We start from the raw sequence: 7,128 nt of genomic DNA, 5'->3' as shown, positions 1-7,128 counted from the left end.
CCTGTTTTTCCTTGTAGGTGGTTTAAGTTTCTTCTTTGTTTTTTCTATTTTCTGTCTTGTTGGGTTTGTCTTCTGCGTGGATTTGTCTTTTTTCTGGTTTTATTTATCTTGTTTTGTGTATGTTTCCTTTCATGGTTTTTTTGGGTTGAGTTGTGTTTGTGTTTTTGGTTTTTTCCGGATTTGCTGTTTTTTCTTGCTCGCTTGTTGCTCTAATTTCTGTTTTCAGCTCCTGTGTATATGTGTTGTTTTTTCCTCAGTACCTTAGTGGTGTGTGTTTTTCTTTGACTTTGTGGTTTTTTCTTTTGTGGGTGGTGTTGTATTGTTTCTCTTTGTGTTTTTGATTTTGCTTTGTCTGATGTTTCTTTCTGTTCCGTTGCTTTTTTTGGGTTTGATTGTTGGCTAGGTGCATGTTTTCTTTTGTGCTTTTTTTGTTTATGTTCTTTTGCTGCTTTTTCTTGGGGTTGTTTGGTTTTTCTTTTGCGTTTGTTGATGTTTCTTATTGTTGATTTGTTTTCTCTTTTTTTGTATTCATAGTTTGGGAAGCTTTTCTCTGATTCTGTTGCTTGTCTGTTTCCTCTGTTGCTAGTTTCTCTTGCTGCATATAAGTTCTTTTGGTGTTCGCTTCCGTTTGTCTGTTTTTGCTTTTGTTTCAATTGTTTTTGTTATTTTTATGCTGCTCTGTTTGTCTTTTGCTTGGTTTTGGCTGGTCTTGTTCTTGTTGTTTTCGCCGGTTTTGATAGTTTTGGTTGTTACCTTTGTGTGTGGTTTTGTGGCCCGCCCTGTTCTCCCACTGCTTTCAGTACATGCTTTATTTTCAGTTTGGTTTTTGTTTTTGTTGATAATTGTCATTCGGCTGTGTTTTGTGTGTTCTTACCTTGCAGTTGTGAGAGCCTTGTATATTGGTTTTGCTCGGTGGCTTTAGGGTGTTGTCGTTGTGTTTTGGGTGGGGTTGGTGGGTGGTTGCCCAGGTTGAGAGCTGGAGACGGTTTTGGTCAGCGTACCAACCATTAACATTCCGGTATTGCCCTGATCTACGCACTGTAGTCTGATTTTCCTAGGAAAGTTCTTGCATTCTGGGTGTAGCTTCAGATGACCTAAAATTGGCTTCATTTAAGGTGTTACCTAGCTGTGGAGCCTCAGCTATTTTATCCACCCTTGCTTGCTTCCCTTAACACCCTGAGAGGATGCTGTTTTTAACACCTAGTGGGGTTAACCTTTTGATGAAGAGGTCCTTACCTCCTGTGATTTGAACCTTCCAGGAAGTGAGATAGACTCTGATGTTTATTATATGGTAGGAGCCTACTCTGCCTCCAGGGTGCACCTAGATGCCTCTCTCTGTGTGCTTCTTGAATACTTACGTTAAGGCAGACAAACATACGTGAAAACTAAAATTCATGATACTGGAAGTTTGGAGAGGAGATGGAAATAACAGAAGTATTGACAGTTTGATGTAGAGCATTTACAAAGTTTCAGATATTGGCTGAGTGACTATTACCGAAGCCTGTGCCTTTGTTCTGTGTTTACTTGGTTCAGCCAGAAAGCACCACATTTCCCAACAGCAAACATTCAATATAACTTTGTGCATAATTCTCACTGTCTTAAGTAGGAGCTGGGTTGGATGCTTTTACACTTACAACTGGTGCCCATCCCAAACCTCAGTGGTGGTAGCTTTGAGATGGCAGTATTTCTGTTCCTCACGTCCTGTCTCTCTCTCTGCCCCCAACTTTGTTCTGTCTCCTTGCTCTTGGCCCCACAGTTAACACACCACAGACCAAATTAAACTGTGGCTTAATTTGCTGCCTGTTGAGCACTTCCAAGTCAGGCCCTTTGTTTAGGATGGTTTCTTTGCTGTTTCATAAGTACTGTTTCCTGTTACTTTATTTCTCAGTAAGAGGGCTGTTAACAGACTGTCAATACTTCTGTGTTATATCCAGCTCCTCTCCAAATTCCCAGTATCATGAATTTTTGTTTTCACATACATACCTCTGCCTTAAAGTAAGTATTCGTGGAGCACATTTAGAGAGGCATGTCTAAAGGCTGCTATGTGGCTTCTGGAAAATACACAACTCTCGTAGCCCTATTAAGCATTCTTTGTGTCTGTTCCTTTCATGTGTGCTTTACCTTTCATTTGAGGGACTGGATCACAGAATTTTAGTTAGGGTTCTGCAGAGTTAGGAACTGTTGTACCCATCACCCTTGATAGGTCAGGAAACTGAGCAATCAAAAGTGAAGCATCTTCTCTGTGTTACAAAGCCAATAGGCAGGACCCCCCCTCCCCCAATCTATGAAGCCACAGTCACTAGTACAATGGGTACCTCATGATGATGCATGTCACCAAGTACAGATGTCTTTGTCCCTGAATGAAATTCAAAGTCATGTGTCTTGTGTTTACAATCGAGGCACACGGTACAGGGCAACTTGAGAGTTAACATTGTAGAAGGTGTCAACTGAAGAATGAGAAAGTTCATGAATTTGGAAAGGAGAGCTTGATTTTTCATAAAGGATGGCCAGCTGCAGGGTGGCCATTGCTACGGTCTGGGGAATATAGCCTCCAGCCAGAAACTAGAAACAGATGCAGGGTGGGAAAAATAAAACAGGAATTTATGCTGAACAGAGTTTCCAAATATACAATAAGCTATAGGAAGAGTCATGAATATTTGTGAAAGGAGGTATGCATGTACAATTAACCTTTATGACTCTTCATGAGTTGCATGTACAAAAATATGGCATTAGCAGGATTCTGGGGTGGAGTTTTTGGTCCTCTTAGGTCAAAAGGTGAAGCCGAGGACACAACCCTCATTGTGCATCTTGATAAACTAGCCAGAACCACTCTGTGGTCCATTGTCTCCTAGGAAGGAATGCTGGTGGGTTGGTTTGTTGAAGACTTGGAGGGGCAGCATCAAGTGGTTGGTTCATGTCAAGAGTAGAAGCCAGGTGCAGTGGTTCACACCTGCAGTCTCAACACTGTGGGAGGATCCCTTGAGTTTGAGGAGTTCAAAACCAGCCAGGGCAACAGAGCAACACCTCATCTCTACCCAAAGCAACTGGTACAGTGGTACGTGGTTGTAATCCCAGCTACTTTGGAGGCTGAGGCAGGAGGACTGCTTGAGTCCAGAAGGTCAACGCTGCAGTGAGCTACGATTGCACCACTTGTACTTCATTCTCGGGGATAGAGTGAGACCCTCAAAAGTAGCAGCGGTGGAGCCAAGTCTTTCCCGAAGGGCCAGTTTCTGTTTAACCCTTAAGAAAGAAGGCTGGGTACTGTAGCTCATGCCCGTAACCTCAGCACTTTGGGAGGGTGAGGTGGGCAGTTTGCTTGATCCCAGGAGCTCAAGACCAGCTTGGGCAACACAAGGAAATCTCATCTCTACCAAAAAAAAAAATAAATAAATAAAAACTGCTGTGGTGGCATGTTGCCTGTAGTCCCAACTAGTCAGAAGGCTGAGGTGGAAGGATTAGTTGAGCCCAGGGTCAAGGCAGGTCAAAGCTGCAGTGAGCCAAGATCACACCACTGTACTCCAGACTGGGCAACACAGCAAGACCTTTTCTCAAAAAAAAAAAAAAAAAAAGCATAATGTCCGTTAGTGAAGCAGCAGGTGTAACAAACTGTCCTGCCTCCCTTCTAGTCATGTCTGGAACCTCAGCTTTTAAGATTTCTCCAGATCACTTGAGGTCAGGAGTTTAAGACCAGCCTGGCCAAAATGGTGAAACTGTCTCTACTAAAAATACAAAAATTAGCTGGGTCTGGTGGCAGGCTTCTGTAATCCCAGCTACTCGGGAGGCTGAGTCATGAGAATCGATTGAACCCAGGAGGCTGAGTTTGCAGTGAGTCAAGATCGAGTCACTGAATTCTAGCCTGGGCAATAGAGTGAGACTCAAAAAAATTCTCTGGGGTCTCCTTGGGCAAGAGAGGGCCCTTTCAGTCAGTGGAGGACATGGAATTTTATTTCTCAGAGGGTATTTACTGTGTGCAAATTACTGGGCATGGGACTGCAAAGATGAATAAGGCAAGCCCCTGGGAAGCAAGAAGCTTACCTGCCCTTTTGGATGATGGGAATTCATAATCACTTTATTTTTTAAATCCTTATAAATCTTCACAAAGGAAGGGATGTCATGGATGACAAAAGTAGCTACCTAACTTTCTGCAGAAAAAGCCTCCATCCCTGCTGGTCACCCACTCAGCACTCTCCGGGGCCTGCACCACCTGCCTTCCCTCCCGCCTGCACACCCCAGACAGGCTGATTATACATTGATGTGAAGAAGTCTGAAGCAAAAGGTATCTTCACCGTATTTATAGTTTCAGTTCTTCTTAATCACAGAGTGAAAATGTGAAGTAACCCCCCGATTAAAGACGTTCCAAATCTCAGGAATAACCAGGATTGAAATTTGACTTCTCCAAGGTAAAGCTGATTAGGCAAAAGTATGCTGGCACCTGGTAAACGGCGTCAGGGGTGCGGGGAGAGGGTTGTCAAAGGTAGAATTTCCACTTTCTTGAGGCCCTGGGGTCTGCCCTTGTTGGATGTCTCCTCTGGAACAGCACAGGCCACTCACCCCATGTGACTATTGAGCATTTAAAAACAGGGCGAGTCCACATTGAGATGTGCTTGTGAGTATAGAATACAACAGGATTGGCCGGGTGAAGTGGCTCACACCTGTAATCCCAGCACTTTGGGAGGCCAAGGTGTGTGGATCATCTGAGGTCAGGAGTTTGAGACCAGCCTGGCCAACAGGGCAAAACCCTGCCTCTACTTAAAATACAAAAATTAGCCGGGCATGGTAGCACATGCCTGTAATCCCAGCTACTTGGGAGGCTGAGGCAGGAGAACTATTTGAACTCAGGAGGCAGAGGTTTTGGTAAGCCAGGATCACAGCGGTCCACTCCAGCCTGGGCAACAGAGTGAGACTGTCTCCAAAACAAAAACCCGGGATTTTGAACGATATAAAACATCTTTATTGATTACCTGTTGAGATAATCTGGATCTTTAGGATAATATTGAAATCCAGCTTACCTGTTTCTTTTCACTTAAAAAAAAAAAAATGCCACTAGAACATTTAAAATTACGTGGCTTGCACAATATTTATCTGGGACAATGCTAATCTAGAGACACAGACCATCCCTCCCCAGCAGTGAGACCTCAAAACTAACTGCTGTCCCCTGCAGGGATGACATGCTAGTACATTATGTCTGCTGCTATGGTGTGGCCCTCTTTTTACTTTTGGGTGCTCATAAATGTTACTGGGATAAATGAATTAAGGGAAAAATGAGTCATTCCCCAGTCTCCCTCAGTGAGGTTGCGACATTAAAGTCACCATGGGCCACTTTGACAGGAAGCTGTCAATGTCAGGTTTGTAAACTGAGAACTACAGACAGGAAAGGTGTAAACAAAATTATTTTCCTATGAAATTGACATGAGAATTATGAGAAGCAGCATCGAAAAGAGGAAGCAGGTCAGCCTTCTTTGAAGACAGTTTGATAATATGCATCAAAAGTGTTAAATCGTGTAAACCCTGTATCCCAGAAATTTATCTTTTTGTAGTTTATTCCAAGGAAGTAATTGGACCAAAGCATAAATCCATCTAATTGTATTAAAATGGAATGTTTAATATTCAACAATAGCAGATAGATTAAGTACATTAGAACATTATGTAGTGACTCAAAACGTAGATGTTCACACAAGGAAGTGGAAATCCTGGTTAATGTACAGCTTGTATGAAATGAACTAAAAATAACAAAGTTTTGCATAGGTAGAACAACATTACACCCATAATGTTAACAGTGATTATCTCTAGGTGGTGGAAAATGAGTAATTTATCAACTTGCTTGTTACTTTTTTTTTTTTTTTGCAATGAGCAGATACTATGCCCTGACAGTTTTTAAATGAAGTACAATATGGAAATTATGGATTGTGCAGTCATAGACCTGACTTTATATAAAGGGTCATGCCAGGCGTTGTGCTTTGTGGCATATGATTTTTTAAAATCAAACACCCTCTAGACTTAAGGAGGGTAATTAAAAGGCAGTTGCCATGACAAATAGGAAAGATGCCAAAGTCAACATTTTTTCGAGGAGCAACAAACCCGCAGAGGAGTCAGCTGATGGCACAGTGTTCGCTGCTGCACCGCTCGGAGGCTGGGTGTCCCGCGTAGAAGTAAGTGTTGCTTTATTTGCTGACCTTGGCCTATACAGCGTTAAAAAGGACGAGGGGCCAGGCCAGCCGGGTTCCCAGAAGTGCCCAGTGCACCTCCCTAGTGGGAGTGCCTCCGGCCACGTTGCCGCCCTCTCCTGGGAGAGACAAACAGGTGTCCCACGTGGCAGCAGTGCCCTGGGGTGCCCCTCCTGCAGGCCCGTAGCGCCCCCTGGCTCAAGTCGCCCCGCGCCTGCGAGCCGAGTCGCCCGGGGAACTGAGCGCTGGTCGCCGCGCTCCTTCCAGTGAGTCCCAGCCCCTAGTTGGCTCTGGCACCCGGGTCCCGGCCAGCCGGCCCGGCAGGGGCTGCCGCTGCCTGATTCGCGCTGTCAGGACCGAGGCCCGCTCTGCCGGGCCACCCCTGTCCCGAGCGCCAGGGCTGCGCGGCCCCGCGGAGGGTGCGGGCTTTGTTCGCTTGTCTGCGCGCACCTGAGCGCGGCCTTCCCGGGACGACGGCACTGGGGAAAGAGCGCACCTGGCGTGCGCCTCCCTCCTGGCCTCTCGCGGTCCGCCCCGGGCGAGTCTGGAGAGGGGCGCGGTCCGCAGGTAAGGGGGTAGAGGCTCCGGGTACAGGAGTGGAGGAGGGCATGCTCACCTGGCTGCTCGCCTGGCACAGTTGCAGGGCCCCCTTCCCTGGCCGCCGCGGAAAGGGACTCGCCTTTTGAATAAAGGCTTTGGTGACGTGCCGCCTCCACCCCACACCCTATTACAGGACATACACAACTTGTTAAGGGGTCTCGGGGCAGTTTCCCAGGCAGAACGGGTGCCCTAGCGATGTGTCTGCGACAGAACCCGAGAGGGGCCGGCTGCCCTGAGACACTCGCGCCTGGGCAATGGGAACCCCAGGAGTTTGTCCTCCTAGTGACTTCCCCACCAGGCTCAGCCCTGCTCCCTGCATGTCTCCTTCCATTCTCATAAGGCTAACCTTTCCCTAGCTAAGCTG

The 7,128-nt window shown here is 46.0% G+C and overlaps 1 protein-coding gene across 1 annotated transcript in view; it reads left to right on the top strand.

The window, feature by feature from the left end:
• The first annotated feature begins 6,448 nt into the window (after positions 1–6,448).
• The window catches only part of VWA2 (von Willebrand factor A domain containing 2), a 52,781-nt gene continuing 52,101 nt past the window's right edge, over positions 6,449–7,128 (top strand). The window contains exon 1 of the mRNA XM_017543862.2: positions 6,449–6,731. The gene's annotated coding sequence lies outside the window, so the exon portion shown is untranslated. The remainder of the gene's footprint in view (positions 6,732–7,128) is intronic.

This window comes from Cebus imitator, unplaced genomic scaffold (genome assembly GCF_001604975.1).
Source record: "Cebus imitator isolate Cc_AM_T3 unplaced genomic scaffold, Cebus_imitator-1.0 Scaffold161, whole genome shotgun sequence".
NCBI classification, from domain to species: Eukaryota; Metazoa; Chordata; class Mammalia; order Primates; family Cebidae; genus Cebus; species Cebus imitator.
Note: the sequence above shows the minus strand (reverse complement) of the source record. Positions and strands in the feature narration are given on the sequence as shown.